The sequence below is a fragment of the Eulemur rufifrons genome, chromosome 8 (assembly GCF_041146395.1).
Source record: "Eulemur rufifrons isolate Redbay chromosome 8, OSU_ERuf_1, whole genome shotgun sequence".
Taxonomy (NCBI): Eukaryota; Metazoa; Chordata; class Mammalia; order Primates; family Lemuridae; genus Eulemur; species Eulemur rufifrons.
Genome location: NC_090990.1, coordinates 7,533,363 through 7,560,008, shown reverse-complemented (window position 1 = coordinate 7,560,008; position 26,646 = coordinate 7,533,363). Strand labels below are relative to the sequence as shown.

The following is a 26,646-nucleotide window of genomic DNA, read 5'->3' as shown; positions in this document are numbered from 1 at the left end:
ACCCTCGTGAATGCATGGCCTACTGCCGCTCCCCAGCATCACAAGATAGTATCAGATTACATTGCTAGCTGTAAAAAGATCAAAATTCAAAATCTGAAGTATGGTTTCTGCTGAATGCATATAGCTCTTGCACCATCATAAAGTTGAAAAAATTATAAGTTGAACCATTGTATGTCAGGGACCATCTGTACAAGTTATACCTACAAATCTCAGCTACTAGTAACAGCTCTATTTCTATTAAGCGTTGCCTTCTATAAGCTATGCTTGAACATGTAAATTCAAAAAACCCAACTATATATCATGTTTATAAGTAAGGCTGACATGAAATTTGTGGGGCTGCTTTAATGTAGTCAAACAGGCAGGAGCAAAGGAGGCAAATCCTACTCTGTCACTTACTAAATATGCATCCTGCTTAACTTTCCAGAGCATCAGTTCATCCGTCTGCAAAAGACCCATACTTTCTACTGCAAAGGGATGGCTTTGAAGGGTTAAGAAGATAATTAATGCAAAATGCTTGGTGCAATAGCTGGCCATCATTTTTTACAAGTTTCTTGGAAGTAGTCTGGGGCCTTAAAGTTCAGAATATTTTTCAATTCTGTTGGTATGCTACCAGAAAAACCTCCCTCAAGTCATGTAAGAGCTAAGCAACTTGAAAACTAAAGTCTTCACCATTTCCTTCTTTTTGATGTTGTTAAAATATCCACAGTTAAAAATTATTCTCGGAGTGTGAATTTTGCCCTGATGTTGAAGAAACCTTTTGTGATACTTATAAACAGGGAAGAGTTAAGGGAAAATGTGATTCAAAAAGCAGTGAATATCTATTATTGATAAAAGGCAAACCAAACAGCTAGTCTTCACTCAGCCAAATAATGATGGGGTGGGGAGACTGGGGAGAGACATTAAAAAAAATTTTTTTTTAAAAAAAGGCATGGAACAAGTTGAGGTTTGGCAAGAAAGAGGCATTTTTGGATTCCAGATTTCTATCCACCAGAAGTGGAGCGGGTTTGTCTGTTTTCAGTTCTACTTGGTTATGGATTATGTATAACCCTTAAGGCAAAAAGAAAAGGGGAAAAGAACCTACACAGGGGACCTTAAATAAAAATAATAAAGACATTTTAAAGCTAGGACTAACATTCTACTCAAGTAACATGCCTAAGCCAATGACCTTGCTTTTTGGGGGGTGGGGTGGAGGTGGGGGTTTGTGGAGATCTAAAAGCTCTCCTACCCCAAGACATACACCATGTTGCTATTTCACGGATAAACACTTATCAGGCAACAGACACTCCTTTTCAGTTAAGAAACAAAGTTATCCCCAGCCACCCAGAATTATCTCAGCACACAAGGTCAAAACGCCTGCAACAAAGTCAGACCTCAGGACTGTCACAGAGTTTTAACTAGCCCAAGATACAGGCCTGTTGCACTGGTGAGTCTCTCGCTAGTCTGCAACTCTGACCCAGTTATGAACTCAGATGTTGTTTCAGATTAATCGGGAAGCTCAGAGTGGTTTGAAGCACTCCCATAATAGGATTTTGCTTTTTCTCTAAAAAAGATTGCTGGAATTTGCTATAAGGCTAAGGGCACAGAAATAAGCAAGATGCACAAAGGTAGAATCAAGACGACCGAATCGCAACAACAGACAAGTTGTCAGGGCTTAGTCAATTCCTATTTTCCTCATGATTTTTCTACACCGGTTATAAAGAATCACGTAGGCAAGATAAATCTTTAAGGCCAGCTGTGGATGGAATTGTGTCCCACCTTGACTAGCTAGGACTCACCGTCAGCTGTTCTGACAGAATGGGTAAGTGATCATGTTGAGGATGCCGGGCCCCCCACTTGCCCACTGCTGAAAACCCCACGAAGATGCAGAGGAAGTCGAAGGTGGGTTTCCATATAGTTAATGCTAGCCATAGGTAATAAGCCTTTCAACCCTGGCAGAGTTCCAGTTTTGCCATCCTAACAAGGTTTTTCAATATACATAAATATCTCCTGTCTTGGTGCTGAACTAGGAGCTAGATTATGACGCAGAAAAAAATTTCCCCTGTGGTGGTCACATTTTAATGCCTGACTTGGCAGATAAATTATTTCAACTCTAGGAAAGCACACTGGCTTTGAAAAACAGAGTCCCGACGCCAGCTCTGTCACTAGATTCAGCTGGAGGAACATGAGCAAAAGATACGCCCTCTTTAGGATCTGCATCTTTATCTATTAATATAAAACAGGGAGAACTCTACCCACAGAGTTACCCACTGAGACCTTGGATACGAAAGCACTTGGGAGAGAACACAAAGCAAAGGGTTATTACTACAAATCCTACTCTTTCTTCTCACGAGTGCTCTCCCTGCACCCTCTCTTTCTCCCCCACTGAATCCTGCGTGTCTCATCCTAAACTACAGGAATCACCTTATGCTTGTTCTGGAACAAAGGAAAGCACAAATGCATCAATTACAAATAGACTAAAATCTCAAAATACAGAAATTTAGAAATGAACAGGACATTCCTGAACAGAAAAGAAGCTCAAGCTTATCTCCTCCTTCCTAGTCACAAGGACTCCATTCTTGCAAAGTACTTGGTATTTCAAATGAATAGATAAATTCTCTTTAATGCCAAAAGCTCAGGAAGAAAGGAAGTGGGTGACATCAGAGTGAATAACCACAGACGCTGGGCACCAGTATAAACTGAACTTCTTGCTGCAAAAGTCAGGTAGCTTTCAAGGGTTTGAAATAATCTTGATGAGGTTTTCAGAAAGAAATCTGTTCCCAACTGTTTCTTTAAATAAACGAAGTTTTAAGTGAGTATGGAACAGAATAGGTATGGGCAAACTTGCAGAAGTGTAACTTCTAGAATTATGAGCACTGGGCAGCAGCATTTACCATGCACCAGGCATCGTTCTAAGGCCCTGGCATCTATGAAGTCATTTAATTAGTTTAATCTTCACAACAACCCTATGAGGCAGGCCATATTATGATGTCCATTTTACAGATGAAACTGGAAAGACCATGATCATCTCCAGCAAAAGTCTGCTAAGCGTCCACCTACATGTGATACTACATAATCTAGGGAGGGACCCAACCATGATTTTTGTTATTGTCCCCATGGAAAAATTCCTTCCTAAATGCCAGTGAAAACCAAAGAGACACCAGGCACATATCTTTCCTCTCCCAAGCAGTGGAACTGACAAAGGACGGCAACTGACAAAAGTATATAAATGATAAAGTTTCTGAAAAATTACATGCAAATCCCCAGAAAAGAAAAAGGAGTCAGGCTCCAATCCCCGGATCCACTTCCCCCTTTCCCCAAAACGATTACTCTCACAACCTGAAACAGGCCCCAAAGAAATAGAGGCTTGGTACATGTCCGTTATGTGGATCACATTACAGCAGACCAGATTACATTACTAGCATGTACCGTTCATGCAGGGAGGAAAGATGGACTAGATCTTGAAAGTTCACCCAGTTCAGACTTCATTCTTCTCTCCACCTTTGCCAGTCTTCTGCTATTCAAACTTACTATCCACCTGAGAGTAACACGCCCATTCACAGTGGAAATTAAGCTACCATTTCTAACAGCTAACTAACTTTTTATGGAGGTTACTGGGATACGGCCTGCATTTGGGGAAAGCTATGTATACAAAGCCAACACTTCACTTCTAGGTAATGTCAAAGGAAGTTATTTATAAGCAAGTATGATGAATCTAGGTAAGACCACCAATTGGGAACTAGTCTTTAGCATCTGAGAGAACAAAGAAGTTGGACCTATCTTTTGAACGTATGTTGGGGGGGTAGAATGGGAATGGGAGATAGCTCAGATCTAAGCTACTTTGGTCCTGCCTCACTTCTCCTGAGACCTGGCTTCAGTTCACTCTCAAAGTATAGGCCAAAAGAAAGTTCTTTTAAAAATGGACTCAAGTGTTTCCTCTTTGCAGATAGGCTAATACAAAAATAAACTTGCAGTTTGGCTAATTCCCAATAGCTCCTCAGGACCTCTGGTTTTGACTGGGATGTCCCTTGGATTCCTCAGTAGTCTTTCCATAGGCGTTCTTACCTTTGGTATCTTTTAACCCCACCCCACACAGGGTGACCTGGGAGAAGACATTAAGAATTCACACCCATCTACTTCCTACAGATCTGGTGTTTTAAAGCATGCTGAATTAGCCACTTCCAGGTTAATAGATTTCAGGCCTGGAAAGTCCTGGAATGAGGAAGAGCACATAGTCCATTTAACTCAATAGCTGCGCTTTCCAAAGGTGACTTAATGGGCCTATTCTGATGCCTTATGTTGTTTCTAAGAGAAAACCTTCAATTACTAGAAAGATAGGAAAATGGGGGCTCTGGTTCAACATACTTTTTACTTAAAAAAAAGCTAATTAACCCTCCTTTGTCTAAAACATTCACCCACTTTCCTGCCTAAACAGAACAACTGATCCTTTAAGACTACGTTTCATTAAGGCCTCTGTCATGATTTCAGGAATTGAAGCTTTATTCTCTGCCCACCCAACACACCATCCCCACCCCCATCCTTCCATTGTCCACCCAGAGTGGGGGAAAAAAATCCTTCCTCTGGACTCTTCCCTTTAAGCATCAGACTTTGATCCTTTCTGAAATACAAGCCCCTTTGGGAAATTCTTGAAGTTATTTACCCCCTACTGCAAATGAAAGCTCAGAAAACAGGTTTTGCAAGGGAGGTACACATGGGGGAAAATCAAAGCACTGGGCACCTGAGGTAGAAGGAAAGAAGAAAATTAAATGCTCTCTGCAGAAAAACAACATTAGCCAGAACCTCTAAATTTTTTCCTATACAATGTCCAGCATTCAATAAAAATTACCAGACATGTAAGAAAATGAGACTAAATGACTGAAAACTAAGGGGGAAAAAAAAAGAAGAAAAAAATCACTTACCAGTGTAGTATGATGACTATCTTCAAAAGAAAAGTATATAAAAAGATGAAGAGTTTTAGCAGAAACCTGAAATTAAGATTTTAATAAATGGTGAAACAGCAGAGTAGACAGAGCATCAAAGAGGATTAGTGAACTGAAAAATAAGTCAGCAGAAAGTATCCAGATCAAAACGAAGAAAAACCAAGGGGGTAAAAATACAGAAAAGATACTCTGGTTTCTCTTCAGATCGTATAAATCTTTCACCTTTTACTAAAGATTTCCGTGGAGAGGAACATTTATATAATAATGAAACAAATGTGGAAAAGAGCATGAGAGGCATATAAGACATGGTAAAAAGGCCCAATTTCTCTGTAAGTGGAGCCACAGAAGGGAAAGAGAGAGAGAGCGAGAGCGAGAGCGAGAGAGAGAGAGAGAGAGAGAAAGGAGCAGAAGCAATATTTGAAGTGACGCTGGCCAAGCATATTCCAAAATTGTCAAAAAACATCACTACAAATTCAAGAAGTTCTACAAATCATATCAAGGCACATTATTCTTAAAACATAAAGCTAAAGAGTAAATCTTAAAAGCAGTCAAAGGAAAAAAGACGTTACCTTTGGAGGATAAACAATAATACTGACAGCTGTTTCAAGAGAAATGATGGAACAACAATGGAATAACATTAAAGGGCTGAAAGACATTTGCCAATCTAGAATTCTAAACTTAGTAAAAATATCTTTCAAAAATATAGGTGAAATAAAGATGTTTTCAGAAAAACAAATCTGAGAAAATTCGTTGCCAGAAGACCCACAAAAGGAAGTTCTCCAGCAGAAGGAAGGTGAGCCAGATGGAAGCATAGACAAAGAAAAGAATGGACAACAGACAGGATAAATATGTGTATAGATTTAAATGAATATCAATCACTTAACACAAAAAATCTAGTGTTTTGTGAGGGTTAAACATAATATACATAGCACTAAAATACATGACAACAATAACAAAAAAGGTTGGAGACAAAAAATGGACATAAAGTGCTACAAGGACCCTGCATTGCCTGGGAAGCAAGGAAAAAAATAAACAAAATAAAGATGAACAAATAAGTATGACCAAGTAACTCTGATCTTCAGCATATAATGAAGAGACTATATCGCATATGTGTTTCAGGAAACATTAACAAGAATGTTTGTAACAACCTCAGTTAATACTAGCAAAACACTGGAACAGTCCAAATGTCTAACAGTAAAATAGATAAACCGTGAGAAATTCAGGCAATGGAATACTACATGTAGCAGAAAATGAATGAACTATAGCTACCTATATCAGTATCGATGGGTTTAAAAAATGTAATGTTGAGTGAAAAAAGGTAACAAAAGAATACATTCAGTATGATTTTATATGTAAGTTCAAAACAGGCAATACTACAAACATATTGTTTGATGAAACATACAAATGTAAAACTGTATATAGAAAAGACTTTATTAATAAAATATTCAGGACAGTAACTACCTCAGGGTATAAAGTGAAGCAAGGGGATGTGATCAGGGAGGCTTCAAAAGTACTGGTACATTCTATCATTTTAAGCTGAGTGCTCTGTCCTGGGGTTCATTTCATTGTTCTTTAAACCGTGCATATACTACACAATACTCTATGGATTGATTCTTCCACAATTTAAAAAATGTTTGTGGAACTTGTTTTCTAAGCATGTCACCAACGGCAGAATTCATTTTACAAAATAAACTTCACACAACAAAAACCATCCACAGTTCAAGGCAAAAGGTGGGAGATAAGACAAAGAATTCCCTGAGCTGGATGGCACAACTATCACTTCTTTTTACAGGGTGCCTGTGGCTTTGCTGATGGGCAAGAATGGAGTATTTAGGAGAATCTTGAACCTAACAATCGCTAACAAAGGCTCAGAGAGACAGTAAAACGGGAATTCATTGCCCTGGATGTTTCTGAATCTTCAGATAAATGCCACAAACTTTCTAAATTAGCAAAAGAGTAGTGCAAAATGGATTTTAAATGAACTTCAGAACTTCAAAGAATGAGATGAGAAAATAAAATTGGGGGATTGTTTTCAAGATCCTAAAAACAAACAAAAAACTGCACCCACTGTGGGGATTACTGACAGTAGCCCTTCAAGGTCAAAGGAGAGTGGAGCTTGTTGCAGGCATGCTTGGTACCATGCCTGTCTTGTCCACCACTGTGTCCCCAGTGCTAAGGACAGGGCCTAGCACAGGCCTGGTGTACACCTGACAGGACCAATTCAGTGTTTTGTTCTGAGGCTAGAACTGACAGGTGCGAGTCTCCTGGCTTGGTAAGCCCCAGAATGAACCCAGAGTAGCTTTGGGAATAAATGATCAAAAATACTGTTCAATGGTTTGAACTTGAAATTCTGTATTTCCAAAAATGTGCTCCTTTTTCAAATGCTACCTCTTTAGCTATGAGTGCTAATAACTTTTCTTATGTTGAGGGGCAACTGATTTAGGAATCTGCTGATAATTATTTATCTGTTCTATATATTAACTGCCAGATGATATAGAGGAGACTAAGAGCTTCTGGCAAAGTATTCCCTTTAAGGCATTTTAAAGTGTTTGTATTACTATATATGTGTATACAAATTCATAGTCTATGTTTACTGTGGATATAACGAGGATGAGACAGTCATAGGAAAACAGCACAGTAAAGTGGGAATCAGAGAAGCTTTGGGAGTCACACATTTGGGTTCAAATTCCGGCTTCACTTATTAGCTGTGTGATCTTAGGCAACTTCTAGGAGCCTCAGTGTAAACTGAGATCATGCCTAACTCAGTGGTCTCAACCTTCTTGACACCAGGGATGGGTTTCATGGAAGACAATTTTTCCACGGACTGAGGGATAGGGGGTGGGGGGGGGTGGAGATGGCGAGTGATGAGGAGCAGCTATAAATACAGATGAAGCTTTGATCGCTCACCTGCCACTCACCTCCTACTGTGTGGCCTGGTTCCTAACAGGCCACGGACTGGTACCAGTCTGTGGCCAGCCCCCGGGTTGGGGACTGCAGGCCTAACTTCCAGGGGCTGTCTGTTCCTTCCTCCTTTTCCTCTTTCCCTCCTATCAGCAAAAACTTACTTAGCACTAAAATGTGCCACACATTGTTCTAAGGGGATGTACCAGTGAACAAGAGACAAAACTTTCAGCCCTCATGGGGTTTACATTCTAGTTGCATTCAAAGTTGCACAGGCTATAAATAATATAAATAAAATAAAGGCAGTAACAAATGTTAAGTAAAAAAATCAAGCAGGGAAGGAGGATAAGAGGTATTATGGGGCAGAGAGGTTGCAATTTTAGATGGGGGATGGGCCTCCCTGAGAAAGTGAAATTTGAATAAAGAAATGCAGATGAAAACCATGTGGCCACAGAACATTCCAGGAAGAGAAGAGTGCTAGTGGAGGCCCCAAGGCAGAAGTTTTGAGGGAGCTGGTTGAGAATCAGCAAGGAAGACAGTGTGGGGCGAGCTGGGTGAGCGGGGTGGAGAGTGGGGAGAGGGCAAGGATGAGGTCAGAAAAGGACGGGGAAGGCCGACCACGTGGGCCTCGTGAATCACTGCACAGACCTGAACTTTCTACGCGGAATGAAACAGGAAGCCACTGGTGGGGTCTGAGCCGAGGAATGACACAGTCTGAGGTATGTTTTGACAGGATCACTCTAGTTGCCACAATGAGACTAGACGTGAGAAGGGGAAACACGGGTGGAAGAAGAAGGTTACCACAATAAACCAGGCCAAAGATAATCATGCGGACTAGCAAGGTAGCAGTGGGTGGGGTGATATGTTCAAATTTTGGTATAGCTGACAGGACTTGCTGATGGTCTGGCCATGCAGAAAGGCAGAAGGGAGTCAGGGATGGCTCCAGGGTATTTGAGCAACTGGTGGGAAGGAGATTGGAGAAGACTAGTTAAAAAGGTACGAAGGGCCTAGCACTGTGCCTGCCACACAGGAAATGGTCAAATAATACTTCTTCACCTGTCAAAATTTCAGGCAGCTCTACTGTGCACACACCCCAACATCAATTAACTTTCTCTAAAAAACAGAGTATCTTTCACTATATAATAATTCTGCCAGAGAGGAGCAGGTGAGATGTCAATCTTCACATGGTCAGTGAGTGCTGAGTGCAGAACTCTGCTTTCCCCGCTGAACAAAGGAGGATCAATGGAAAACAGAAATAAACCATGTGGAAAGACCTCAAGAAAATTTTAAAGAAACGGCATTCTGTGTTATATGTTGTCTTAGGCCATTCAGACTACAATAACACAGTATCATTAACGAGGTCGCTTTTAAACGGCATAAATTTATTTCTCATAGTTCTGGAGGCTGGGAAGTCCAAGGTCAGGGTTTAACAGATTCAGTGTCCAGTGAGGGCCTGCTTCCCACGCTGCCATCTTTTCACTGGAACCTCACATGGTGGAAGAGGTAAGCTGGCTCTCTGGGGTCTCTTTTATAAAGGCACTAATCCTAATCATGAGGGCTCTGCCCTCATGACCTAATCGGCTCCCGAAGGCCCCACCTCCTAAGCACCATCCCCTTGGGGGTTAGGATTTCAACATATGAATTTTGGTGGTGAGGGACCACAGACATTCAGTCCATAGCATATGCAAATTTCCCTAAGTCCTATAACAGTGACTAAGTTCACCAAGTTCAGGACACAAGTGGCAAGCTACAAGTGCTCAAGTTTTAGGTGTGGGTGAGTGGGTGGGAAACAACTACAGAATCTATGACACGGTGTGCTGAAAAAGCCAAGATAGGAGATTTCATCCCAAATGAGATTTTCCCAAGTTTTGCTCAAGGAACCCTTTCTTTACCACATTTGCCGAGCAGCCCAACCTAAGTTCAATCCAGGAAGTCAAAGGACTCAGTCTGTCTCCCATCCCAAGGGCCGGCCGGAGAGATGTCATCAACACAGTGATTGCGAGTGTAGGGGAAAATTTAGGGCTCAAAGGTTCCAAGAAGTCAACAGGAAACCTACCTAGCTTTAGTCTAAATATTTGCAGAAAAACAGTATCCTTCCTCAAGAAAAATGTCCCCTTTTAAACTATACATGAAAAACTAAAATTCCAAATCAAAATCTGGACACTGTTAGTTGCCTTGAGTGGAAACAGGAAGGATGGATTTCCAGAGAAAAATCTACTGACTGGAATGGATGGGGCAGGGGCCGGTTGGGGGGAGAAAACCATGAAACACATTCCTACATATAATGTGTTCTTTCCTCTCAAATTTAGGTCACATCTAATTTAGCTTTGTATAAAGAAAACAGTGAAACCATTTGATGGCCAGTCAGAGGGGGTCAGATAAATTAATTTACCAAAATGTAGTCTGGGGATCAATGGCAAGCACTTCACCTGCTGTGTCCAAAATTATGCAGAAAAGCGTAGTTGAAGAATAAACCTGCTCCCTCCCTTCTTCCTGCCTTTCTAGTCAGTTGCTTTAAGTGAGGTCTAAAGGCCTTCTTTTCCTTTAATAAGGACCCTTGGAGTTTGTTTGCTCTGGCCTTCAGGGAGGGTGATTTTCTGCTAGGTCTAGATGGAGATATTAGGTTAATGGGAAATGCCGGAGGCAGTCCATGACTTAGTACTAGACTGAGTCACTCTGGCCAGAAAGAACAGCTTGTGAATTTGCAGTCTACCTACTGCAAACAGGCCATGATTTGGTTTGGTTTTAGCTCTAGTTATATAAAAAGTGAGTCAGGGTTTTTCCCCCCCAAGGGTGTGAGAGGCTGTTGTTTTTGTTTGTTTTGGCCCTCTCTGTGAAAGGTATAACTATTCTACTCACATAAAAATACGTGCAAAAAAATAATGTTAACATTTTATATATGCAGCTTATGGTTGGATCATGACAATACTAGGCTCAAAAAGTAAAACATTCAGTTAAGTCACTTCCCCCTTAAACTCACTTATAACTGGTATGGGGGGGGGAGGGAAAACGAAGGGATGTAAAATGGTAAGCCAGTCTTTTCCTGACTAGACTAGATGACCCAGTGGCATACTCCCTTGTCCCCCCCAACTCTGGCGCCACTGACTCACCTCCCCAGGTCCTGCCATTGCACACCCCCCAGGCTCCTTCCTGCTGGGGCTGCTTCTTGTGTGCCTCCCCCTGTCCCCACCCATCTCTTGTCCACACGGCAAACACCTCCTTGGAGTTGAGGATGCAGCACCAGCGTTCCTTCCTCTGTGGAGGCCTTCCTTGCTCTGGTAGCAAAGTCTGCCCCTTCTTAAGTGCCCCCACTGGAACCCCCGCGGACTTCATCCTTGTACTTGGAACACTTTCCTGCAGGCATGTGATTGCACAGCCTTCTCTCCTGCTAGATGGTGACCTCGAGGGGACAAGACCTTGTTCGGTTCCTGTTTGTTTCCCCTGTCCCTAGCACAGAGCCTGGCATTTCTAGCTGTCCATATACAGTTGTAAACTGGTACAGATACAATAAATAGATTTATTAACATGAGGTTATGCTTTTTGCACATAAACCTATATTTAGTCAGCTCTGCGTGTGGAGCTAGAACAAAGTTAAAACTCCTTCATTAAGTGTCTCAGACAGGGTTAGAACAATTTCTTGGTTTTGGCCACACACTTTGGCCTGGATGGTATAGCACCTACAAAAGAGCTAAGTATGCAACAGAGGGTACTACAGGAAATGACTTTAAAATGTGACTCAAATTCTCTGTGTCCCCTTGAGAATACAGCCTTACATGGTTAATTCCCACAAATATGATATTACAGAGAGGTTCAAGAATGAAGCCTACTAGATACAGTGCAGCTTTTGCATTGGGGCTGAGGGTAGGGGCTCAAAATCAGAGAATCCAGGTTCTTAGCCTGGCTCTCTTCGAAACCTTGGGCAAGTTTCTTAATTTCTCTGAGCTTCAATGTCCTCATTTATAAACTAGCCTTTCATAGGGTTGTTATGAGGATTAAACAAGTCAATTTGTTCGAAGACTCAGAAGAGTACCTGGCACATGGTGGAGCAGTCAAAAAAAATATTAGCTGGTATCATTTTTAAAGATATCCATTCAGCTACTAGTTTAAATTCAAAACTTACTTCAACTGCATAATCAGTATCCTGTCTATCCCATGCTTTCTGTATAGCAATACTGAGGAATAAAGATAAATATAATAAATATTTTAAATGCTTATAGGAAAAATTCACTAACATATTCCATCCACATGATCAAGCTAATTACTCCATTGTAACTACATACTCCACAAATTGCACGACAGTGGACAAGACTCCTGGTCAACTTTGATTATGTGAGACAAAAGCCAAGGAAATACAAAATTAACATTGTTGTCACTCCTTATCAGAACACAGACAAAGCCAGATATGCCAACAGTCCAGAATGAAGGAAACAGATTGTTGGCTTTTGATTGGAATTTCCTAGGATTGTTACTATGTAGTACAAGATTAATCTGAATGTTTCTTTGCACACAGACAAGCTTATGTGAAATGTATCAGAATTAATATAATAAACACTTAGGTCTCTGTGTGAACAAAACTGCTTTCAAAAAATGTATCATTACCAGGCTGATTAAGAAAATATCACAGATTTAAAAGTACCCAAGGTCTATAAATAAGTCAGTTTACTGCTTATTGGGGGGTGGGGGGAGTATACAGGCTAAATAAACAAACAAAAAAAAAAAGCAAGAAAATCAGACATTTTCAAATGAGTTTTTTCCTTACGTGAATATCACTGTAAGATGTAGTATTATGCTAGCACCACCCGATATTTTCAAGATTTCAAACCATAGCACCAAGCCGTTACCATCACCACCTCAACTGAACTTTAAGAGCACACGCTGTGTACTGATTTATTTAATCCTCCCAGTAATACCCTCTACAGTTGGCAAGTGGACTTTCCAAGCAAAGGGGGAAAACCTAGAATACACGAAAAGTATGTAGTTACTACCCAGTTTCACTTGGTGAAAAGGGCAAAATTCAAGCAGTTGGCCTACAGTATTTCAAGAACAGGATGTTTCCATGGAAAAAGTGGCAAAATATGTCTTTGATGGTATATGTAATTGTATAAAAATAGTTAAAACCAATATACTACCAGGCAGAATGAATGACAATTTAAGGTTAGAAATAACCAAATGCTCAGACTCTTTAGTTGGTTTTCTTTTGTTTTAAAGAATAAAACAGAGGAATAAAGAATGTGCTGGAAATTTGGGGAATACACTCTTAAACCTTTCTTCCTCCTCCTCCTCCTCCTCCCCCCCCTCCCCCTCCCCACTTCCCTCCTCTGTGGAAAAGGCCTTTAATTAGCTCACATCCTATCCTGATCAGGGCTCCCTGATACATTCCGACACCAGCCTGTTGGCCAGGCAGTGGGGTCTCAGTGCAGGCCTGATTAGCGGGATCCCAGCAGACCCCCTGCTGCTCTTATCTCCACAGATGCCTGAAGAGTTTGGTATCTTCCCTCCCAGCCCTCCTGGGAAGCTGCCCCAGCAGGTGCCCACTGGCAATAGTTTTGTGTTTCAGGCCTGAATGAATGATCCCCGCAGGAGCTGCCGACTGTTTTCACAGACACAGAAGGCAGTCAAAAGTCCACCGCGTGAACTTGGAATGACCCCAGCTGCAGAGTCACTGGCGGGTTCATCGGGAGGGCAGGCACACTTTATTAAACAACTAATACTCTTCACAGATAACTTTCCGAAAAAGCAAAAGCATTAACTCTTTGCAATCTCGCTCTGACAGAACACTTAGGCTGTGGAGGGGCTCCCCTGTGTGATCTAGGGTTTGAACCCAGATGAGGACTGTGAGACAGAGCAATGGTACAACCAGGGACTGTGACTTCATCTGGCCTGAAGAAGGGTCAGGGCTCAGTCACCACTTGGTGGGCTGTTTTGGTCAAAGCGTTCCAGATTCAAGTAAAAGGCAAAAAGCAAAGGTTTTGAGCACTTAGTCCAGTGAGGACAGTGTGGGCCAGGAGTCGCCCTGACAGTGACAGCCCTCAGCCAGGCCGACGCCACGGCAACGCCTCCGTCCAGACTCCCCCGGCTCACTTTGCCGTGGGGCCTGCACACCCACGCACGCGTGCGTGGGCCTTCGTGAGGCTTCCATGCTAAGCCAGGAGAGAAAAGGTGACTAAGCGGTGAAGAAATCAACTGTGCAAACCCCCATCACCTACTGAGTCGGCTTGGAAGTCATTTTGTTTGCGGCAGCCAGAGGCAGCGCAGCGAGTTCCTTTTTGAAAGAGGATTCAGAAAAGGCAAGAGGTCAGATCAAAGTGTTCTTATAAGCAAGCACAGAGCCATCATGCTCTGTCGGGCCGCGAGGCGGTGGGCAACTGAACACAGGGAGGAGCGGCTCGCAGCCATTTCTGCCCGAGGGTCAGGACCAGTACTAAAGATCCTTTCTCTCTTTTCTTTCTCTTTTCAGAAAGAAAAAAAGTAGAGTTCCAGACTTTAGAAGGAACCCAATGACAACAATTATAATAACAACACACAGGTAAACATACGAACATTTAGAGAAATTTTTAAATTTTATTTTAACCAACAAAGTTATATTAACTTTTGCATCAACCAAAGACTATGTGTCCATCAAAGTTTTATCTCTACTTCGTCTCACCAACTGCCCTCTAAATCTAATTGTGGAGGGATTCCCTAAATTTGTTTTTTGGTTTTTTTGTTTGCTTGCTTGTTTTGCAGGGAAAGGTCTTGTTCTGTTTTCAGGGAAGATGCAATTTTGCATGGGTTTACTGGTTAGGCAAGATCCCAGTTGAAGAACCAGTGGCATAAGGTGCTTCAAAAGAGCTATGCTCCCCTTCCACCCCCTACAGGTAAGTTGACCTTTATACAAAACAGATTGGTTCTGCGCAACAATTCCTTAAGGGCTTTCTACGAATCATGCACAGTGCTTGGGCCTAAAGATACCAGGTTAGTATGACTTAGTCCCTTGTCTTCCAGGAGCTTGGTCTAGTGTGGGAGGCAGATGCATAAACAGATAAAAATCCACATGAAGAATGCTGAGGAAATATACACAATGTAGGGTTCAGGCCCTATTACTTTTCTCTCCCTCAGTCCTAAAGGACAAGAAGCAGTTACCCACAAGCCGCTGGCCCAGTCTCAGCAATAATATTAGATCTGTGGCCAGAAGGCCTGGGTTCAAGAGCTGGCCTGTTACCATTTAGCTGTAAAAACCTTACTGGGTCTCAGTTTTTCTATCTGTAATTTAAAGGACTAAAAGCTGACCTCAATGTTCTTTCCCAAATCTGCTCTCCAAAGAGTTTCTACTGAACTGTCAGAGATTATGTTAAGAGTTCAAATCTGGGAACAGCTAGCTTTGCCACGTTCAGCTAGAATAAGAAAGAAATGTTTTAGGTTTGAGACATCTCTTAGGAAGAATACAAGATGGGCTTCACTAGAAAGGCAGAGGTTTGAGAGTTTAAGTTACCCTATGAAACTAGGCTTCTCACCAAAATCAATTTCTTTACATAAGTTAGATACTCTTCACTGTTGTGTTTTGTTTTTTACAGAGAAACAAGTGGCAAATTCTTCCTTTGTTTAGTTCTAAGAAATTTTATCTCACCATATAACTTACTTATTGAGGCACCTCAATTTGTCATGTCCATTGATTACTAAGCAACTATTTTGTAGCAATCCTAAAAATTTCACTTGCTGATGCTACTGGACCCAAAATCCAAACAGGTAGGTAACATGCCTAGAAATAGGTGGGTAAAATCTATTGGGCTTTGCTCCTTTTCCTTTGTTTCTTGGTGTTTGTGTGACTGGAGGTTTGCATGACCGATTGAGAGCTTAGAACCAAACATCCACACAACCTAGCATGGGTGCTAGGGAAGCGAGGCCCTCTTGGAAGTAGGATTTTTCACTACCCATGTCAGAAGCTCTTCTGGCTGTCCTCTGAGAAGGGTTGGTCTGGTGGGAAAAGAGGCACCTTAGAGTTGTGCAGGCTGGGCACCAACCCCTGGTTCTAGCGCTGACTGCATCTCGGCAAAACCACTGAACCTGTATGACATAATTTCCCGTCACTAGAAGGGAAGTGATGACCACACCTGCCCTGCTGGCCCCACAGGGATGCTGCAAGGTTAAATGATCTCAGAGACATTAAAGTGCTTTATTTCCTGAGGAGGAAAGGGTGTTTTCTAAAGCAGCAGTGTGGTCTATGTGCAAGCGCATAGGGCTGCGAACGAGCCCTGGCTTCTGGTCTTCCACAAGCTCCCTGTTTGACCCTCCGGAAGTCAATTACCTTCGCTGTGACTCATTTTTTTCATGTGCCAAAAGGGGGACAATACTTTAACTCTTTAATGTATAAGTTTGTGAAGATCAAATAATAACAGGAGCATGCTACAAAGGTTAAATTTCTATGGAACTACAAGGAGCCCGCCATTAGTGCCTCTTCTTTTATAAATAACCTTGGCATGACCTTTGCTCATTTCCAGGTTACCAATAAAGAGAAAATACCGAAATGGCCACAATATCCTGCTTTGAACATTACAGAGGCAACAAAACTGAAACAATGGGCTTTTTGGAAGCACGTTCTGCTTAATCATTTCAGTGAAAACGTTACAAGTTAATGATTCCAAACCAATGTTTTATTATATAAATTCAATAGCTTGCAGGAAATGTTTACTTAACCATTTTCCTCTAATAAAGCAAACAGGTATTTCCCATAAATATGATTTTAATTTATTAGATTAAGAGGAATTGGGTTTTCCTCTCTTTCCCCTATAATAGTTTTCCCAAGGCTTCTTGCTACCTGAAGGCGAGCCTGGGCCTGATCCAACAGTGCACACCTGGCCTTGTCACATCCAGGTCAGCACCTGCCAAGCACTTGCTATGCACCAGTGCTGCACTAGACCAGAGATGTGGGGAGGGGAGGAGAAACAGGATCCCCCCAATCAATGTCTTTTTCCTATCTATATCTCTATAATATGATTTTGGCTATCTGCCAACTTACAGACATATTTGGGGGGAAAGTTATAAATAAACTTTTAAAAGATTCTGTTTAATTGACATAAAAACCAGAAAATAGACAAAAAAAAAAAAAAAGAAATCAAGCAGCTATTTCATTTATTTAATAAATGTTTGTTGAATGTATACCATGTAAAAAATGCTAAGCTAGATATAAGAGAGTCCACATGGATACAACCCGGATCACTTCAGTTTTTCTTACAGTAAATATTTATGGCTGGTCACAGGGGAAACTGGCAAAAATTGTTGTCAGGTCAGATGAGCTTTACGGATGCAAAGAACACAGACGATTGTCTTCCATGTCTCGTTTCAAGCCAACCTCATCCTTGAGGAACGGAATAAAGCGTTCTTGTCCCTTGGCCCCACAGCACTTTTCTCATGGAGCCGCACAGAGTTTGCACAGATCCCACCGCGATGCTTGCTCCCTCTGGATGATTACTGACTCCTCATCTGCCTTACCCGTTCCATATCCTCACAAAAAGAAATAAAAATTCTTTTAAAGTCTTCCTTAGCACCCAGCACCTAACTGGCAATAATAAGTGTTTGCTGATGAATGTTGGAGATGTGCACAAATGGTTCTAAGTCCAGGCACTATGTGGTCGCTGCCATAACCAAAGCACAAAAGTGCCAGGTGAACTCAGAGTGGGAAGGGACCACATTCTTACAAAGCGTGTGGACTGGACCTTACCAACTCAGAGGCTCTGGCCATAGATGGGAGAAGACACCTCAAACAGAAGCAAGATTCTGAGCACAAGTGCAAGGTGAGGACAGTGTGAGCACCACTGGGAAGTGACCCAGACAGCCCTCTTTCTCTTCACACTTTAAAGCTGACTTCCCCGATGTGGCTCCCAGTTTTTGAGCTTATGTCCACTTTCCTCATGTGCCTAGCTAGAAAACTCCCTTGTTCTTAGACATGGCACCGGAAGGCTTCCCCCCTGGTGTGGAGTAGAAAAGAAAGGGAGAGGCTGCATTTCCCACTTGCCTGCTGGAGGCGAGTGTGGTGCGCCTCTGCCTGACTTCACTGCTAGCTGTGTTGCCACCGCAGGACACGCTGAGCTGCCCTTACACGTTAGGCCTGGACACGCCAGCATTTGGATGGCAGTAAACCAAAGAAAAGCCAGACTCTCACCCCCTTTTGGAATTATCTTCCTTTTCCTCCCACGGTCTCTCTTGGGCGGGGGGCGGGGGGGGGGTTCCCTTATCCCCAACATTGTGCAAATTACTTCATGTAATGCCCTGATATGCTTAAACTGTCTCCCTGCACTCTCCACACCACAGACATTCTGCTCCAAAAATTGTTCTTGTCATATACTGTTTGTGAGCTCCCAAATATATTATTAGCAAACATCTCATATAAATAGCAGCATGGTTAATGAATGATACAAGAAGCCTCTAAAAGGGAAAGACACATTTTTCTCTACCTGTTCTCCGAAACCCACTCTGCAGGAAAGGACATGTTAATAAGGCGCAGAGATGACACTGTGATAGAAAACCCAACTATTTTATATTATATGGAGATGATGTCAGTTTCTACAGTATCAGGTAAGAGTCAAGAAGTACAGTCATTCCTCGGTACCTGGGGGAGAGGGGAGACTGGTTCCACGACCCCAACGGATCCCAAAATCCATGGGTGCTCAAGCCTCTGATATAAAATGGTGCATTTGAATGAAACCTACACACATCTTCCTGTATACTTTAAATTGTGTCTAGATTACTTCTAATGCATTGCTTTACAATGTAAATGCTATGTAAATAGTTGTTATACTGTATTGTATACGGAAGAATGGTGGCAAAAAGTCTGTACATGGTCAGTACAGACACGACTACTTTTTAAAAAAAATGTTTTCAAGCTGCATTTGGTTGAATTCATAAATGCAGAACCTGTGGATGTGGAGAGCTGACTGTACTGGTCAGCAGTGTTCTAGGAGCAGGAGACTTAGGAAGGAGTCCAAAGTGCCACCACATTCCGTCTGCTCATCTTGAGCAGGTTATTTCCACTAGGCCTCAGTTTCTTCATCTAGAAAAAGGTGGTAGCAGTAACAACAGTAATAATACCATCTGCCTGGTTTTAGGTTTACAGAAAGGACCCAAAGATATATAAATGCTTTATCAACTAAAAATCAAGACAAATATAAAGTGGTATTAATATTATTCTAATAAGGAATGATTAAACTCTAATAAGTTAATCATATTTCTCCTTCCCTCCAAGAAGCAAACTATAGAACAAGTCAACAGAACTAAACATAAAACTCTCAGGAATAACACATTATTCCCAACACTTTCTATCTGGCTTCTTAACTCAAGCAATGGTACCCCTAAGGATCTGAAAGCCAATCTGCTAGCAGAACTCAGAAACAAAAACATCTCCACAAAATTTGAAAAGCTGTGTGATAAATTAAGGTGAGGAAAGTGAGGGAAAAGGACTACTGGGGAGAATGAGTTTATTTTCTGCCACTAATTGATAGTCGAAATGCACAACTCTCCCTAATTTCAGGTATTCTGCACAGAAAAATACTTACTATTATTTTTAGATGACACCCTAATTGTTTAGAAATGCTTAAAGTAGTGAAGTTCAGGAAATGGCTTAAAGAAATTACAATTTAACATGCACACTGAGAGGAAGATGGCTATCAGGAAAGTGGTCTGAAGATCACCATCAGCTCAGCACACACTGAAGTGGTCCGAAGTTCTGTTCTGCAACCTGGGCAGAGCAAGAGGAAAGGCCTGGAGACTGTACAACCCACATGATTTAAATCTGAATAAATCTCTGGCAGGTACAGCAGGTGTGTGAGTTTCCTCAAATGCTTTCAAGTCACACATGTTCTATTTGGATAAAGAAAAATCTTCCAATCCTTTTCTCTCATTTCAACCCTTTTACACTGGAGTGGGCTTCCCAGATAGTAAAGATTAATTTAGAAAGCCTAGAAATTACAGTTGGAAAATTCCAAGGCTCAACACAGAGGAGTCAAAGTTGGGAATGAATGGAAAACTGTTTGAGCTTTACTTTCAATAGATGCTGTTGCCAATTGCTTGTGTTTTGGTTTCTACAATGGTTTGGTAAAAGATTATACCTGAGAAGCTGCATTGTGTGGAGGAAAAATATAGAGACTGACGCCCAAGTTCACTTTTTTCTAAAACTTCTGGCTCCAATAGTAGTCACTCATTATTTAACTTTAGTCAAGTTTACTGATCATTCTGAGTCTCATTTTTCCCATCTGTAAAATAGGGTTAATGCTTCCTTATAGGGTATATGTGAAAATTAAATGAGATAGCATTAGTTCTTAGGCCCATATTTGACATGTAGTAGTTAATAAACGATGGTTATACTCTTCACATCCATTTCTGATTTTCAAGCATGATATTGACCAAGAAATTCCCTATTTCTCCTAAGAAAACACTTTGATTTAGCTCTTCTTCAAGATGGAGAGTGATTTTTAATAGATAATTACAAGGGAGAAAGGGAAAAAAATAGAACCTTTCAAACAGAGTGTCTTGAAAATTTCATCTCACACTAAGTTTGTCACAATTTTTCAAGAAAGGCCAAATAATAATAAAAAAGAATACTGAAATGCAAAAAAGGGATGCATTACCCCACCCCAGGAGTAACCAGCCAGCCTAAGATAGCTTAAACATATAATATTATTCTTTTACTAACCAAGTTTACACTAGGGTAGAAAACCACTACTCTTTCGGGGCCACAAATATTTTCTGCCTTTTCAACTTAGCAACTGAACACACTTTTCCATCACACAGACTGAAGTTTTGGAAGATAAAGTGAATTCCGCTGAAATATGACACGTTCATGCCTAAGAAGATAACCTAAGAACCTTGTTCTTAACTGAACTACTATTAGGAAATGAAGATAAGGTCTGAAGTTTTTCAAAAATAGGACTTCAGTGGTGGTATCACTGTCACTCACTCCCTGCTGCTTCACCTCTGGCTATTGAGCTGCTTGATTTGGGCAGAAGGAAGGGAAAGAAAGCTACACTCCACTCACCTGGCTCCTTGTGAGCAAGGCTGCCGAGTTGGGTGGGTAGGGACTGCCTGCGAATTTTGGTCACTTGTGGTTCTCATGACATCACACCACCCTTCCGCCCCAAATGCACTTCTGATCCTCCTAGATACTTGAGATTTGCCAAAGTTAGAGTGGGTGATTCAGCATTTAAAATTTGCCTCTAAACTAAAAGAGCTCACACTAAGATAATCATTTTAGTATTCAAGGTTATCAGAGGAAAATAAAACAAAAACTCTAACGCTAAAAATTTGAGTCATTTCTCTATATACAACAGCTTGAAGGTACCTCCTCTTGGCTAGAAAGGAAATCCCTTGAGTGACTTACTTAGGATCAAAGTTTTTTTGAAAATAGAAAACCCTGCATTCTCTAAGGGAAAGATCACTGTCTGAAGTGAATTTCATTTAACCTAAAGGTTTGTGCCAACTTAAATACACTAAAACCCCACTGCTTATGAGAAGGCATTCACCTATTACTTGCTTATAGGTACATGGAAAAGCTATTATGGGGATAATCAGCTCAACTATAAAATGAAGCAGTCATACATAATGACAAAAACAGATACAAGTCATAAATTGCCTTTTCCCCTTCAGAATCCATGCAGGCACTCAGTGCATTCTTTTGTGCAAAGATAAAACTTTCACCTTGAATATACAGTGCTTTCAGTCTTGTTTGAGCCTTATAAATATAGTGCCTGCAAAACAGACACCAAAAAATGCTGTTTCTTAAACAAAAGGCAGATGGATCCCTCCGCCCTCAGCCAGGTCACACTACATAGGACAGGAGGTTGGCTGATGTCAGGGCTGGCTGAGAATCTCTGGGTGCAGGGACAGGAAAGTCAGTTTCCACTGGGTCTGCTATGAACCTGATCTGCTTTCCTGGGACAAAGGGCTGGTGAAAGGTTTGCTTGGAAGGGGAGCGGCTCATCTACACACTGCTGTCCCAAGTAGAGACCAAAGAAATAAAACAAAATATGACCTCAAGTCCTAGCTAAAACTAAACAGTCTGAATTTCTCTTTTTCACTGTACTTGCTTGTATTTATCTTTAGGTGCTTTTCCTAGTAGTTATCAAAGTTCATTCTGAGACTAGGCAGGGCTTTTTGATTGGTTTGCTTTTTGTTTTTCCTGTTGGCTTTTATTTATTTTTTAATATATAGAGGCATGTCTAGAATAAATCTGGCAGTGAGTGATATTTCAAAAGTGTAACTAAAAATGAGAACTGAGGTGCTAGTACACAAGGGTCAGGTTTCGGCTATGCAGTTACCTGACTGACCTTGGGCAAGTCACCTTACCTCTCTGGGCCTCAGTTTCCTCATTTATATAATGAGGCTTAACATGCCTACCCTAGCTACTGATCAGGTTATTTTGATGATCAAATGATATCACATAAGTACAACCACATTTGCAGTCACCAAATGTGGTTGGAGCTGGTGACAGGCTACAACCAACCTAACACAAGAATGACCATGAGCACCACCATGTTCTGAGGGCCTGATTTGTGACAAGAACGATATGATAGTGGTCAATTTATCAGCAACAAAATGATGTCAAATAATAAACTTCTGGTGGGAAGTTAGTAATTAATGTTTTATATTCTCTGCAGTGCCTGGAAGGCTGCCTTACACAAAGGAAAAACATCACACAGGAGAAAAAAACCAAGGCCTTCAGAATTAGCTGGACTTGGATCCAAACCCACCCCTATCATTTCTAGCTGTGTGACCTTAAAGAAATTACTTAACTTCTCTAACTCTCGGTTTCCTGTTTTGTAGAATAGAGATTAACACGCACAAGACAATATAAGTAAAAGGTCTCACACAAGGCCTAACAGAAGGTGTCCAATTAATGTTCATAAATTAGTACATATTCCACAATGAGGCAGGCTGCTTCCACTCTGTTCCTAAACCCTCTCCTACTAATGTTTGCACCAAGAGATAATACAAAAATATTAGGTCTTTATCCAATTCATAGCAAACAAAACTGATTTAAAACAATGAAACAACAGCTAAAACGACACAGAATAAAATGTATTAACTAAAAGCTGGCAGAAAAATCACAACTCCTTGACAAAAATTTAAATCTGCAGAATTTGAGTTAGGAAATTTGGGCTTGATAGAAATGAATGCCACAAAGGGAAAAAGAAAGAAGCCTACCACACAACCGTAAAAGTTACCAGTATAATTAACATGAAGCAAATAATGAGCAATGAACTGAATTCTAATTTCCACAAATAGCAGCTGACCATGATGAAAATAATTTCAGTTAAAAACACGCAAAATTATGAAAATATTTGTATTCATAAACATAGAATCAAAACATACTTGGGATCAAAAAGGTCCCCAGAATCAAAAGCATCGTCTATTGACTTGATAAAAACACAAAGAGAAGGATGGAAAGTAGAATAGAGCAGAGGTTCCATTAGTGACAACCAAAAGTGCTCCTCTCCTTTGCTGAAAGAAATTTAGTATGCTGTGGGCTTTCTTCCCTTCGGAAGACCAGACCACAGCTGTGCAGAGCAAACACTGAGTTTCTACAGGGGCAGAAAAGGGAATGGACTCATTTGCTCTATTGTTAACAGCTGAGACTTTCTTAGTTTGAAAAGAACTTTTATTTTTCTGAGGATAACTATGTAATTTTCCCATAAGTATGTGACAGTATTATACAAAATATATAATAATCAAGATATAAATGAAGTTAGAGTTCATGTAAGAGAGAGAATCTACTTAATAGGGGGCCTCCCCAGTTCTCTGGCTTAGAAAGAGGCTAGAAGGGCTTGCAGATAGGCACGTGGCACTCAGCTAGGAGAAAGTATCCTTTTTGCAACTCATGATGCAGAGAGAAACCTGTTCCTCTGACATGGGCATGGAATGTGATTTCTTTCTTCAATCACAGAAGCGATTCCAGAAACCACTGTCTTGCCATGGCCTCAGGAATGGGATCAGATCTTTGAAGTTCCACTGAGGTTAAGAGTCACCTTGCCAAGATCCAGGCAGGGGAGTCGTAGGACAGATGCTCACAACTTGGTGGCTACACCTAAATCACACCACCTTAGATTTAGAATCCACACACTGAATTCCAGGAGTTGGGAAAGGAGAAGAAAAGGTAAAGAGAAATGAGGGGGATTAAAGGCACAGGTTATTTCCTAGTTATTGTTCCTTGAGGCCAATATTAAATAAATTGAATAAGAGTTAAAGATGAAACGAGAAATTCCACAAGTAGATACACTACAGACCTGAAATTAAAAATTAGAAGTGAATAATTCACAATATCTATCCACAGATGACTAAGACCTGTGGGTCTATTACCTTTTTATGTGACAGAATGAATTCCCTTTTAACTTCTCACTGGGTTTTCACACACTTCATCTCCTTTGCTCTTTAGGTCAGTGGGACGGGGGGAATTACCACCCCCCTTCACAGATTTAAAAAACAAAACTCTCAAGACTAAAAGAGGAAAAGAATATTTAAAGGTAGAAATGGGATTAAAGCCCCATGCTATCCTGGCTACCAGCCCCAAGCTCCCCTCAAAGCACAACCCTATGTGTAACAGTTTACGATCTTTTGGAGGCATGAATCTCTCTGAGAATCCAGTAAAAACTTTAGACCAGGGGTGGGGAACCTTTTCATGTTGGAAGGCCACATTAATTTAGCTGTAATCAAATAAGACCACATTCAAGAAACTTCAACTAGATACACTTAAACATGTATACTATTTTGTAAAAATCTAACTACTATGTACTTAATAATCTCAAAAAATGAAAACTATTTGTTAATTTTAAAGTTAACTAACCTTCTAATGACTTTGTTGTGTCTGCTTCTTGTTGGAAAGCATTTGAATATTTGATTGAAGCATGGAGGCCTACAATTCCAGCTGATCCTCTAGATCTGTGGTCCCCAAACCCTGGGCCGTGGATTGGTACCAGTTCAGTCCGTGCCCTGTTAGGAACCCGGCTGCACAGCAGGGGGTGAGCGGCAGGCTAGGGAGCAAAGTTTCATCTCTATTTACAGCCACTCCCCAGCGCTCGCATCGCAGCGTGAGGTCCACCTCCTGTCAGATCAGCAGCTGCAGCATTAGATTCTCAAAAGAGTGTGAACCCTACTGTAAGCTGCACATGTGAGGGATCTAGGTTACAGCTCCTTATGAGAATCTAATGCCTGATGATCTGAGGTGGAGCTGAGGCAGTGATGCTAGCGCTGGGGAGCGGCTGCAAATACAGATTGTCATCAGCAGAGAGGTTTGACTGCACAATAAATGTAATGCGCTTGAATCATCCTGATACCACCCCACTCCCTATCTGTGGAAAAAGTGTCTTCCATGAAACCATTCCTGGTGCCAAAAAGGTTGGGAACAGCTGTTCTAGATGGGTATCAGTCATTTGTGACCGTAAGGGAGTCTTGATTTGGGTTAGGTAGGAGAACGTAGATTCGCAGCAGTAAGTGGTTGAAAAGCAAGAAAGTATTTTTGGGGCATGTTGCCAAAGGAGTGAGTATTCTACTGCATTTTTCCATATTTCAATTGGATCTTTTTAGCATCAAACAATGACTTTAAAATGCCATCTACTGAGAGCTCAGTTCCATGTAGTTCTTTAGGTGTCTTGGTGATATCAATTAGATGAGGCTGAAATGCTAATCTGAGTGTGATGTCATGATTCTCAAAGTCAGTAAAACTTTCACTGTATTCTCCAATTAATAGGTCTAAAACAGCTGCATATTCTTCAAATGATTCGCATATATCATTCTGCTCATCAATGACCTTTGCTAACTGGGGAAAATGTTCATCTGAAATTTCCTGTTGAAAAAGTGTTTTGAAAAAAGATAGTTCTTTCAAAATGCTTGGATTTTTTGCCACATATCATATATAGACTTAGTTTCACCTTGCAAAGAAATACTCAAGTCACTTTGATTTGACATATCACACAGAAACACTGCATCCTATAGAAATCTTCTTTCAATAACTCACAATGCTGATTCTGTTCTCCATAAAATTTAACTATCTTTTCTCTCAGAGATAAAATTTTGGCTGGTACCTGTTCCTGCCATAGCCAATGCATTTTTGTATGACACTGCAAATCCAAACGGAATACTTCCTCGTTCAACTTTAGCATGTTACTGATGATGCCATATTGCATTTACAATGAAAATAAATGAGATCATCTGGATCTGTTAATACCCTTTTTTATCTGTGCAATGAACCCTTCATGTTCTCCTGTCATGGAAGGTGCATCATCTGTACATACACTCATTAAATTTACCAAATTCAGTCCAACTTCATAACATTTATCTTGAAAGTTGTTGAAGATATCTATTCCCTGTGTTATCTGCAACAGTGCCCAAAGCAAGTAACTCTTTGTAGCAAAGAAAATCATCTGTTATGACCCAAATGAAGTATGAAACCTGCACCTAGTCAGTAGTATCAGTTGATTCATCCAAAGTGATTAAATAATATATATTTTTCTTTTGAAGTATTGGATGAAGTTGTTCTGTTAAGTTGAAGGCTAATTCGTGCTGCCGATCAGTTATGGTTCTCCTTGAAAGAGATAGTTGTTAGTACTTTGAAACATTATTGGGGTCTAAGCATCCTACAATTTCGAGAATGCATTCTTTTACGATTACTACATCACTGAATGGCTTCCCTTCTTTCCTGAGTATATAAGCTACTTTGTAAGTTGCTTCAGTGGCATTATTTACAGGTCTTGTTGCTGCTTAAAAGAATTGCCTTTGCTTTTTTGCTTTTCATCTTTTAATTTGTGCAGTACAACCTTCCACACCTCTCCCTCTAATATTTGTGGTCCTTATGAGTGTTACAGTGCTG

At 40.9% G+C, this 26,646-nt stretch overlaps 1 protein-coding gene and 1 non-coding gene across 2 annotated transcripts in view; one reads left to right on the top strand and one right to left on the bottom strand.

Moving 5' to 3' along the window:
• VPS13D (vacuolar protein sorting 13 homolog D) overlaps nt 1-26,646 on the bottom strand; it is a 248,113-nt gene that overhangs the window by 56,636 nt on the left and 164,831 nt on the right. The gene's annotated exons all lie outside the window — the stretch shown is intronic.
• LOC138390997 (U5 spliceosomal RNA) lies at nt 5,101-5,217 on the top strand. The gene has a single exon (XR_011234643.1). It is a non-coding gene; the product is annotated as a U5 spliceosomal RNA (small nuclear RNA).